Source organism: Ambystoma mexicanum, chromosome 5q, assembly GCF_040938575.1.
Source record: "Ambystoma mexicanum isolate Mex_15411 chromosome 5q, UKY_AmexF1_1, whole genome shotgun sequence".
NCBI lineage: Eukaryota > Metazoa > Chordata > Amphibia > Caudata > Ambystomatidae > Ambystoma > Ambystoma mexicanum.
This window is the reverse complement of record NC_090933.1, coordinates 689,115,962-689,128,874: the sequence shown is the minus strand read 5'-3', so window position 1 is coordinate 689,128,874 and position 12,913 is coordinate 689,115,962. Positions and strand designations below refer to the sequence as shown.

The window sequence follows — 12,913 nt, the reverse complement described above, 5'->3', positions numbered from 1 at the left end:
ACCGAGTGAAAACAACACGTTGGGTATACGTATTCAGATTGTAAACAAAATATCGTTGTATGGATACCAGTCTTACAATGACACAATACCCTAGGAGAATAATAAAGAGATGTGAATTAAATAGAACGCACTTACGTCTGAATTAAATGAAACCAGCATGCTCATACTGTGCCGCTGTGTGTACACAGAGCAGACTTTAAACGTTCCAAGGGGCAAACAGAAAGATATTAAGAATGCCTTCTCAAAGCTTGAGGGGGGGCAAAAAACAAAAGAATTATTACAAAAGAATTATTACAAGGGACTTCATTAGGTTTTGTGCCCAGACACCCCTTAGTTATGTCGATCAGGGCGTATGTTAGTGCCTTAATAATTACAGGCAATATGTTGCGGTTGGATCTAGTTCTTAAAGGATCTTTCATAGGTCCATATGATTTTTGTTGATGTGAGGGAATGAAGGCCTTTAGAAAAAGAAAGCCCACTCCACTGTAGTATTTAAACCCCGTTTTACGGTGCCCAAGTTAAAAGTCCATTTTTGTTCCTGTTTTGTGAGGAGCAGGTCTCTATTACCCCCTCGTGCAGGTGCTGGGATGGTTTGAATTACAAACCAAAATAAGTCATTGAAAGAATGTTTGAACTGCGTAAAGTGTGCGACCATAAGTTTATCAATTTTGTTTTTGATACGCGAGCGATACTCGCATATCCTTTGTTTTACTGGACGTTTTGTTTTACCCACGTATAATAGATTACAGGGACATTTTTTGCCATAAATGCCCCATGGAGTGTTACAGTTGGTAAAACCTGTCAAAGTCCATTTCATTTCATATAGTTGAAGTGTTTTTACATTTTTTGTTAAAGAGCAAACAGAACAGGAGCCACATTTAAAATGACCTACTACAGGTGGAAGGGACCACAAAGTAGTTTGAGAGATCGATGTCTTACGTGTGATGGGATACGTATGTACGAGTTTATCTCTAAGATTGGATTGTCTTTTAAATGCAAAACGTGGTGTCTCGGGGGCAAAATCAGGAGTTTTTATGATGTGCCAGTTCTTTATTATTGTTTTCCCCAATAGATTACTGATAGGTGAGAAAGTTGAGACACAGGTGATTTTATCTACTGTGTTCCTTTTGGTAGGTGTTTAACAGTTTTGTCTGTTCGTATGTTTCGCTCTCTTATATGCTCGTAGAATGGTCTTGGATGGATAGCCTCGGTCAGATAAGCGAGAGGTGGGGGCGACATGATGTCCACTAAGAGATATCGCCTCCCTCCTGGAGGAGATCAGGGGGATGAGGGCTGACATTGGATGAAGTGGATAGAATAAATGTCAGAATTGACAGAATCGACGAGAGACTCCAAACAGTCGAGAACAACCAGACCTCCCTTGAGACAATGGAGACTCAAATAGACATGAGGTTGGCGGAGTTGGAGAGAAGAGAGGAAGATGTGGCCCTGAAAATAGATGATTTCGAGAACCGTGATAGAAGAAACAACTTGAGATTTTTGGGAATTTCGGACAAGGAACGGGAAACGGAAAGAGACCTTAGAAGGGCTATCCATGAGGTGGTGAAGGCGTGGAGATGAGAACATGGACGAATCGAAAGGGCGCACAGAGCGGGGGCAGCCAGGAGGGGAACGCGCTCACTGCTTGCCCGCTTCCACAACTACATGGATAGGCAAGAAATCCTGGAAAAGGCGAAGGGGCAGAGTCCTGTGACCCTGGGACATGTGAAAATAGCGATCTATCAGGATCTGTCCTTGCTTACGCTAACAAAGAGGCACTTATGCTCCCCACCCCCCCCTAAAGAAATGGCTCAATGAAAAGGGGCAGAGATATAGGTGGGGTTTCCCGTTTTCCTTATCCTTCGAATTTGATGACTGTAACTACAAACTGGCAATGGAGGACGACATACAAAGGGTCATGGGAGAGCTGTTGGGAGGAGTTGTGCCAAGGAAGGAAGGAGAGGAGAAGAACCGCGAGGATAGGCGTTAGCGCATAAAGGGGCCAAACAGGTGCAAAGACCCAGGTTTGAGGAAATTCATGAAACTCTATTCACCCCCCCCTCCCCCGGCTGGTCCGACCTGAACTGAAAGATCATGACCGGTTGTGCTGGAAAATAGTATTTGTATGTCCAACTAGGGGTGGGGGGGTGCGGTGCAGTTTGGTTTGTTCATGCTGTGCAGTGAAAAACGGGGCAAAGAAAGGGGGGCTCAAGAAAAAGAGCTTGGTTAAGCTGGTCTTTGGTTTAGTAGGACTTCTGATAATTTGATCCCATCTGAGCTGATGGAGCGGGTTGTGATTGGATGCCATGCGGGCGTAGAGGGTGGGACGGGGAGTTAAGGGGGGGTTATTGTTGCTAACATTCAGGGAGTGTTCTCATAGGCTGGTACAAAGTAGGGGTGCAGTTAGCAGGGTCTCCACCATGGAACTGTCTCAGAGGTGGGGTGGCAATGTGAAGCCTCGGAAAAGGGGCGATTTCTGGCCCGGGTGAAATTAACCTTGGCTCCCTCAACGTCCGGGCTCTCAACTCGCCAAGCAAATGATCATTGGTACTTCATGAGGTCAAGAGTGCCCAACTTGACTGGATGAGTCTCCAGGAAACACATTGGAAGAAGGTTGGGGAACCTCCCGGGAGATGGGGGGGAAGTGATTATGCCCTCTGATGTAAAGAAAAGATGTTGGGTTGTAATTCTGTTTTCATCCTGTCTCGGCTTCTTGTAAGATTCGGTACTGGCCGATCCGAATGGGAGATGGTGGTTTGTAAAAGGCCAGTTGCATGGTACCAGGCTTACGTTGGGTTCTGTGTATGCTGCAAATGTTGGACAAAGTGAATTTTGGGAGGTGGTTAGGGACAAAATACTGGTGATCGGGGGCGACTTTAATATGGTTTTAGACCCCATAAGGGACCGTAAGAGGATGGGAGGCCGACCAGTAACCAAGCAAACATGGGTGACTTGAACGCTTTAAACAGGTAAATGATCTGTTGGGCTTGTGTGACACTCTCTCACCCTTGCTGGAGGTTGATATGGCCATATACCTTTTGCCCAGCGGTGCATGATTCCTTCTCGCCATTAGACCTGATCCTGGTGGACTCGACCTTAAATGCACAGGTCTTGAACTCCCAGGTCGCTCCAATCCAGTGGATTGACCATGACATGGTGAGCGTCTCAGTGGAAATGGGGAGGTCATTGGGCCCAGGGGGAGCTGGAGATGTAATGACTTCCTGTTAAAGGATAGGGTGGTGCAGCAGAAACTACTCACGGGAATCAAGGAGTACTTCCTGTTCAACAATACTGGAGAGGTGGGGATTCAGTCAGTCTGGTAGGGCTTTAAGGCAACTATCCGGAGGGTCCTGATAAGAATATGCTCTAAGAAAAAAAAAAGAAAATGGTTGAAAAGGAGAACTCGCTCTGTCAGAAAATAGTGGATACAGCCCGGGAGTACCCAGGGAAGATGTATATCACCCAAAAAACCGAAGGAACTTTGCTATAAAACACAATTAGAGGCCATCCTGACCTAGGACACGGAAAATAAATCTCCTGTTTCTGAAACAGAAATTCATGAGAAAGGGGATAGGGCGGAAAAGATCCTTGCCTGGAGATTGAGGGAGGAGAAAACGCAGAGGACCATAGGTCCTATAAAGATTGAGGAGGGCAGGTCTATGACGCCAAAAGCATTGGGAGCGAATACACTCTATACCTCGAAATGGACTGGGACGAGGCACAGATAGACAAATTCCTGGGGGGTCTACCCCTCCCGGGACTCCCCAAGGAAATGGTGGAAAGCCTAGCGAGCCGGGTCAGCGCCTGGCGAAGATGGCTTTTCGATAAAATTCTACAAATTATTCAGATCATTGTTAGCCCTGTGTCTAGTGACACTGTTTAATGCATGTTTGAGAGGGGAGGCCCTGCCCACCACGATGCTGTTAGCAACTATCGTAGCAATCCCCAAGGAGGGGAAGGATCCCACTAAGTGCTTCTCTTATCGACCTATCTCCCTTCTAAATGGGGATGTAAAGATCTTGGCGAAAGTCTTGGGAACAAGATTGGAGGTAGGATTACCACTTCTGATAAATGGAGACCAGGTGGACTTCATTAGGGGAAGGCAAGGATCTGGCAACATTCGGAAGACCATGAATCTGATCCATGGGGAGCAAATGAAGGGGCAAGATGCATGCCTAGTCTTGCTAGATTCAGAGAAGGCCTTCAACAGGATGGAATGGCCCTTCATGATGAAGGTCCTGACGAGGATGGGGTTGGGTACGAACTTCCTGAGATGGGTGGTAGAACTTTACAATAGGTCCAGGGCGAGGGTCTGGGTTACTGGGGGACTCGGGGAAACTTTCGTACTAACTTGAGGTACAAGACAGGGATGCCCCCTCTCTCCACTGCTGTATGGAACCCTTGGCCATCGCGATTAGGGCAAATTAGCAAATCAAGGGCATAGTGGGGGAGGGGAGGAGCGATCGAGTGCAAACCCTCACTGTTCGCAGACGACATATAGGCTTACCTCACTAACATTCAGGATTTCCTCCCAGCACTCATGACCCAGATCGCGGAGTGCGACCGCTGCTCGGGGCTTAAAATCAATGTAGGGAAATCAAGAATAATGCCGATACTAGAGCAGAGCCCCCTCGCGATGCGGATAGACCAAAAGAGCATAGAGTACCTGGATATTCAAGTCACTAGGGACCTTGAGGAGATGGTCGCGGCCAACTATGACCCCTTCCGAACCCAACTGATGGCAGATTTAAAGAGATGGGACCCCCTGATATTGACCTGATATGGTAGGATGACTTCAATAAAAATGAACATGCTCCCCAGACTGCTATACCCGTTTGCAGCCATCCTGAGGCAGCTCACAGAGAAGTTCTTCTTGGATGTTACAGGAGAGCTCTGTAGATTCATTTGTAAAAATAAGACACAAGGGTAAAAATGGCAACCCTGACCCTCCCAAGAGGTATGGGGGGCGGATTTGGGTTCCGGATATCCGCCTGTACTAGAAGGCTACCCAACTTGAACACATGAGGGATGACCTGAGGACCTATTGGACCTATTTGGAGCACCTAGTGGCACACCCACTGAAGGTGAGGGACTATTTTGGGTCTCCAATCAGGTCAGTCCGGAACGGCTAAGGTCCCACCCCATGCTGGGGGTATTTTGGATAGTCTGGCATGATTCCAAAGGTACACCATGTGGCCCTCCCCTATGTCATCCATATGGGGGCCCTCATTTGATTTAGGACACCAGGGATTAGCCCACTCGCAGCTATGGTCAGATGTGGGCCTTGAGCAGGTAGGACAAATGTTCAAAGAGGGAGTCTTCCTGGAGTTGGTAACGGTTTGGGAGGAATTGGGGAAGGGGCTCGATTTCAGTATTTGAATTTTGAGTGGATTGTGTCCTCCAACGTATTCCTTCCTCATCTGAGATAGATGTATTCCATCCAGCTTTAGCTGCTTCGGAATTTGTTTTGGCAGAGGGTGCCGTGCGTCGATGTCGTCGAGTCAATGGTCCCTCGAAGGCCTCCGTCGAGGTTGACGTCATCGGGTATACAAGTAGCACGCGTGGCGCCCGTTGGCCTCAGTTCTGTTTTTCCGCCTTACATGATGCTTCGGAGATTCGGCGCGCCTCGAGTTCTGTGACGCAGTGAATATTACATATATATATATATCGATATGTCCTCGTCGTCGACGCCGACTACGACCTCGCGGGTTTCAAAAAGTGTAAATCTTGCAGTTCTAAAATGTCTATCACGGACCTGCACCGAGAATGTCTGTGGTGTCTCTGGGAAGGCCACGACATGGAGACCTGTACGAAGTGTCAGGCGATGACTGGGAAGGCCTTGCAAGAGAGGAAGGGAAAACTACAGGTAGGTCGTAAATCTGACCGGAAAACCTCTAGCGTCGAGTCGAGGTCCTGTGAGAAGTCGTCTCCTCGACGCGAAAGGCATCGGTCCAGGTCCCGAAGCGATTCCCATCGCTCGTTGTCTTCCACAAAAAGATCAAAGAAAACACGCCACAGGTCCCCCTCCACCTCGTCCTCGGACGAATCCACAAAAAGAATGAAATGCCCCACAAAACATTCTTCCTCAGAAGAGTGGGAAGCATTCAGAGTTAAAATGATGGAGGTGTTCGAAAAAGCGAAGCCTCGGCCCACGCCTTCTTCGGAAGCCGGCCGGGAGCGTCATTGCTTCGAAACTCACGCACCCTCGAGCCCGGGTGATCGAAGAAGGAAGGATCGAGAACCTTCCAGGACGCGGAGCGAGAAAGACCGCTCGAGGTCTCTGACGCTGTCTGAAACCCAACGCACCTCGAAGGGCAAATCTTCGAAGAGCGCCTCGACGCGCTCGAAGCCGACTCTGTCGACGAACACTGTCGGCGCCATCGATGCCTTTGTCGACCCCGAAGCCCTCGGCGCCAAAGGCTCCATTTGAGCCAACTCAACCAGAAAAAGGAAAAGAAAAGGCTGCAAAGCCTGTAATGCCTTGAGGGTCCACTAACGCACCTCCTCCGCCTCTCCCAGAAAAGGGTTTTAAACCTCTTCCTAGGAAGGAATTTTTCAAGTCCCTGACCTCAATTTTTGAGGAACAGGAGAGATCTGATGAGGAGAATGTACCTTTTGGACTGGAATATGGTACACCAAATGTTCCAGAAGGCCTGATTTCTGGAGAAAGCAGGATGAGGGACCTGGTGGAATCCTTACATAATGCAAGTGGCATTGATACATCTCCTAAAACAGATTTTGGCAGGCCAGAACCAGGAGAGCATGCCAGTTCCTCATACCGTCAACTAATGACAAAAGTGGTCGATTATTTAGGATGGGCTAGACCACCAACCCAATTCATCCAGATGATTTGATCGATATATTGGACCATGGTCCCACCGAAGATCCAATCCTACCCTTCCATGTAGCTTGCAAAATAGGGTGGTCAAAAAAGTGGAGACTCCGGATTCTATTCCTCCATTGAATAAATCCCTTACTTCAAAATACCGCCCTGCCCGTAGCGACCCCGGCTATCTGTCTAAACATCCCACTCCCGAGAGTCTGGTGGTCCAGGCAAACACAGCTTCAAATAAAATGGCATACCCTTCTATCACTCCGGACAGGGACGATAAGCGTGTGGATGGCTGGGCACGCAAGGTATTTTCAGCTGGGAGTATGGCGTTAAAATCAGCCAACTCCACATGTGCCTTGGCAAAGTTTTCATACACTCTTTGGGAGTGCATTGCAATGGCTGGGAAGGATTCCTAGCCATTGTTAGAGATGGAAAGGAGGCCATGCAGGAATCCCTTCAATCTGTATTGGACACTGCAGATAGTGTGAGCAGGTCCATGGGTACTAGCACAGTAATACGCAGATTTGCGTGGTTACGGAAGTCTGGTTTCGCACCAGACATACAGAACCGCCTTCTGAACATGCCCTTTGACGGGTCTCACCTTTTTGGCAGCGAGGCTGACGAGAGCCTTGAGAGGTTGCAGACCTCAAAAGCAGCTGCCAAGTCTTTAGGAGCTGCTATTCGGCAACCTCAGCCTTTTCGTGCACTAGGACAATCTTGGAGGGGACAAACCTATCGTTACTACCCCTCATATGGAAAGGTGAGAGGAATGGCCAGTCAAAGGGGCCAGAGAAAGGCCACTCGCGGTGGATGAGGAAAACGTGCAAAGCCAGCTCCAGCTGCAGCCTTTTTGCCATCAGCGGCTGCAGCAACCGCCACAAAACCACTTTGAGGACTTGCATCACAAGACACCTGTGGGAGGCAGGCTGTCGCAGCATCTGCAAGAATGGCGAGCCATTACTTCAGATGTTTGGGCTCTAGAAATAATAGCCCAAGGTTACTGCCTCCTTTTCTAACGCAACCTCAGAACAATCCACCAGGGAGACACCCTTTGAAGTTTTCAGACCCGCTCCTACAGCAGGAAGTTCTAACCCTGCTGGAGAAAGGTGCTATAGAGCCAGTACCTGTTGCGGAGAGGAACAAGGGATGGTACTCCCCCTATTTTTTGATTCCCCCAAAAAGATGGTCACTCTTTCTCAGATCCTTCAGGCCCTTCAACTTCTGGATTGGTTGGTGTCATTGGACCACCAGGATGCTTATTTTCATGTGCCAATTCATCTCAAGCACAGGAAATACCGGAGGTTCGTAGTTGGTGACTCACACTATCAGTTTTGAGTCCTGCCATTCGGGTTGACCTCCACCCGAGGGTCTTCATCAATTTGATGGTGGTGGTGGCAGCACACCTCAGGAGAGGGGGGATTCACGTCTACCCCTACCTGGACGATTGGTTGATCAGGGTACGTTCTGCCGAACAAGCACTGGATCATCTCAAAGTCACCTGCCACTTCCTCCACAGACTGGGCTTCTCCCTCAATTTCAAGAAGTCACAAATGACACCTTCCCAATAGCTCCAGTACATAGGGGCTGTATTAGACACATCCTTGGGAAAGAGCTCACCTCCCAACTCAAGGGCTCAAGACATTCTTCCGATGGTGTCCAAATTCCAAAATGCCCAAAATCTCCAGGCCTACGACTTCTTAAAGTTGCTCGGCCTCATGGCATCCTGCATCTTCCTAAAGACTCAATGGTCCCAGTTCTCAGGTCAAATGGCGGATTTTCTTCAGATTCCGAACAAGGTTTGGCAGGATCTTCTGTGGTGGACTTGCACAGAGAATATCCTAAAAGGAGAACAGTTTTGGCAACCATGGCCGGAGATTACAGTAGTGACGGACGCCTTGCTCATGGGTTGGGGAGCTCATGCCAACGATCTGACAATCGGCAGTCATTGGTCTCCATCAGAGTCCAAACTACACATCAACTTTTTAGAGCTGAGAGCAATCAGACTAGCGCTGAAGGCTTTTCTGCCATCTGTCAGAGGAAAAAATGTCCCGATAATGATGGTCAACACAGTGGCCATGCATTATCTAAACAAAAGAGGAGGTGTAGGGTCACTACCTCTGTGCAGAGAGGCAATGCAGCTCTTGTATTGGGCAATTCAAGAAGGAATCTCCTTAACAGCAGTTCATCTAGCCAGGGAGGAGAATATGACAGCAGACGCTCTGAGCATGCAGAGCACGGTGTCCCACGAGTGGGAACTGGCTCAGGAAGTCATTCAAGAGATATTCGCCCTTTGGGGAACCCCTCAAGTAGACCTATTTGCGACCAGAATCAAACGGAAGTGTGAAAGGTATTGCTCAAGGGAATTTTCCCGAGAGGAGCCCTAGGGGACACGTTCGTGGTGGAATGGAACTTCCCACTTTTATACACGTTCCCTCCGATTCCCATCATTCCTCAGGTCATCAGGAGACTGAGACGGTTCGGAAACCGCATGATCTTACTTGCCCCAGATTGGGCCAGGAGAACGTGGTACCCGGACCTTCTAGACATGTCCATCTGTCCCCAGGTACGTCTTCCTCAGAGAGATGACCTTCTCTCACAAATGGAGGGTCAGGTTCTCCATTCAGAGGTCAAGATTCTCAACCTCCAGACTTGGTATCTGAAAGGATGAGATATAAGGATTGGGACCTTCCAGATGACATCATGGAGGTGTTGTTTTCGGCAAGAAGACGAGCAACAAAATCTCTATACCGTTGCCGTTGGAAAAAGTTTTGCAACTGGTGCAGAGAAAAGAATGACGATCCTTTTCTATGTTCTATTCTGGAAGTACTGTCCTTCCTCTGTCCCTAGCACGTAGAGGTGTAAATGTTGGGACCATTAAAGGTTATCTTGCAGTGCATTCCATCTTCAAGCGCTCGTCGGAAGAATGCTCCTATTTCAAAATTCCTTTAGTAGTACAATTCTTAAAAGGACTCACCAATGTGTTTCCTCCTTATCCTTTCCAAGTACCAATTTGAGATCTTAATCGTGTTCTAAAATTCGTAATGTGTGCCCCTTTTTAACCCTTGCACACTTGTCCATTAAGATTACTGACATGGAAAACTGCTTTCCTAGTTGCTTTAACATCTGCAAAAAGTGTGAGCGAATTGCAGGCACTGTCTTCCGGGCCACCCTATAGGGTGTTCCATAGGGACAGATTAGGTAAAAATGAGGGTTTAACCCTTAATACCAAAGTTGGATCAGATTTTCATTTAAATCAGAAAATTGTTCTACCCGCATTCTACCCTCCACCTCATCCTAGTAAGGAGGAGGAGAGATTGCACAGGTTGGACCCGAGAAAAGCTCTAAGCTTTTACATTTCTAGGCTCTCCAAGCTTAAGAGTGGATAATCAGCTTTTCATTGGCTACACCAGAAGGAAATTGGGTCAATCGGTGTCAAAACAAACCATACCACGTTGGATTGTACTTTGCATTTCAGAATGCTACAGATTAGCAGAGAAAGACCCACCAGAACACTTAAGGGCCCATTCCACCAGAGGCATCGCCTCTTCGACAGCCCTTCAAAGAGGTGTTCCCACAAAATCCATTTGTGAAGCAGCAACTTGGTCTTCGCAGCAAAATTCTATAGTCTGGATGCTTCCCAGTCTAAGGAGCTGAATTTTGGTAAAGCAGTACTATATTCAGCCATTTAAGGATATCAAAAAAATCTACTCCCCCCTCCAGAGAATTGTCCATACTGCTTTGGGAGTCTATCTAAGATGAGGAATACATTGGAGGACACGATCCACTCGACGAACAAGTTACTTACCAACTGCTAACATTCTTTCAATTGGATGTTCCTCCAACGTATTCCTCATCGCCCTCCCAGCCTACCCATCTGTAGATTTTTCCAGGTTATTGCCACTTCAACTCTCGCAAGGCTGATACCTGACTACTGGCACAATCTACACAGTAGAACGAGAGTGAGGGGGAAAAAGAGAACTGAGGCCAACGGGCGCCGCGCGTGCTACTTGTATACCCAATGACGTCACCCTCGACGAAGGCCTTCAAGGGACCATCGACTCGACGCACAGCGCCCTCTGCCGAAAATATTTTCCGAAGCAGCTAAAGGTGGATGGAATAAATCTATCTAAGATGAGGAATACATTGGAGGAACATCCAATCGAAGAACGTTACCAGTTGGTAAGTAACTTGTTCATCTCTGCCTCAAGGGTAAATTAACGGACCCGAAGTGGGGTGGATTGGTGGCAAGAGAGTTAACAGCAGTGGAAAAAGTAATTGACTCGTCCACAACAAGAAAGGGTATACTGTCCAAGTTGTACAAAGCTATGAACGAGTCGTGTCTACAGGGTAGACAAACATTTCAGAGATACTGGGTGGATCTAGTGGGGGAGGAGACTTCCGAGGAGGACTGGGCACGTATTTATACAATTGTTGCCCAGGGTGGTCTGTTCACCTCCACAATAGAACACAACTTCAAAATGTTAATGGGCTGGCATAGAAATCCCCTGCGATTCTCCACAATGTTTGCCGGAGCTTCTCCCATGTGCCCAAGGGGTTGTGGGAGTCGGGGGTCCTTAGCCCACATATGGTGGCGGTGTCCCAAGGTGCAAGTCTTTTGGAAAGAGGTGTTGAGCTGGATGGAAGTGATCACAGGAATAGGGTTGAGCCTGGACCCGTTGCAATCTCTATTAGGGAGCCCGCAAAAAGATAGGGAAGAATACAGACACCCCAAGATGTGGGAAGCAATGTTAAGGGCAGGGAGACTGGCCATAGCCCTGTGTTGGAAAAGCAATACGCTCCCCTTGAAAGAGGCTTGGAAAACATGATGATAACGGAAAGGCTGACGGCGGCAGTGAACGACAAGCTGGATGAGTTCCAAGCGGAGTGGTGCTCTCTGTTGCTCAAATGGGGCTTGCATGGAGGAAACCGCGGGGTTGTGTAAGCTAATGAGTGGAACTTGCAGAGGGAGGGAGGGAGGGAGAGGGGAGAGCCTCTGCAAGGAGCCAACACGAGTAATAGCAGACATAATGAGGAAAGGTGCCTCTGTGATATTGATGATGGAAAACTTTGCCACTGAACCAGCTAGGGTTAAGAAGGGGGGTTGAGGGAGGTGGGCAGAGGCGGTGGGGGGGGGGGTTAGTGTAGGGCCCTAGAATGTTGACAGGGTGGTGGCTTACACCTGTAATTAGTTTTCTTTGAAATGTCTTGTTCTCTTTACAAATGCAAATACAATGAAGTTGAAAAAAGAGACATTTGATTCCAAGATGGCCACCGGCATTGGAAGTCTCGTTTGAACTGCGCTCCCACCGGGCCGCCAACAATAAAGCACTTTAAAAGGGAAATCCGAGCGACTCTACACTGGAAAAATCAGCCGATGCCCCCAAGAAGCAGCAGGCACAGGAGCAAGGGGAGATCACCCAGCTAGACTCTGCCGCTGCGAGATGCGGGTGCCCCTCCCCCATCGAGGCCGCGAGGGGATTGAAGCCAGAGAGGTGAACAGAGTGCTCGGGAACGAAAGACCAATCTCTCTGCCTCCCGCGGGAGGAGTCTGAGACGGTCCGGGGGCTCTACGCGCCAGTCTCGGAACTCAGCCCTGGGAGCAGCGTGGGCGAGAACGCACCACCGGGGCTGGGCATGGGCAGCCCTTCCCCCCCCACCAGGAAGAGAGGTTGAAGTGCGACATCGAGACAAACGGAGAGGGGCCGGTGCCCGGGCGAGCCAGAGCGGCTCCCCGCGCGGATTCCCACGCAGGGGACAGCAGCACAGGCAAGGCGGCTGGGAAGCGCAGACCAGCCGTGTCAACTGGGAATCGGCGCGCGGAGGAGAGCAGCGGGAGGAGGCACCACTCACTGAGGAGAAGCGAACCTAGAACCTAAGGTGAGCGCGCCCTGCATTGGCACCCAGCATGCCAATTGCAAGGGGCCGGATGGGCGCTTGTTAATATAGGTACCGCTTGCTGGGGTGCGGCAGCCCCCCCACATCTCCAACAATAAAGCAAAGCGCTGAGGGGGAGCATGGCTGCTGGGGGGGGGGGAGCTGGACCCCATCTCGTCAACGGACAGGAGGCGCAGCCTAGGAGGG

The 12,913-nt window shown here is 49.1% G+C and overlaps 1 protein-coding gene across 1 annotated transcript in view; it reads left to right on the top strand.

The window, feature by feature from the left end:
• The window catches only part of ARFGEF1 (ARF guanine nucleotide exchange factor 1), a 1,973,034-nt gene that overhangs the window by 137,698 nt on the left and 1,822,423 nt on the right, over nucleotides 1–12,913 (top strand). The window lies entirely within an intron of this gene.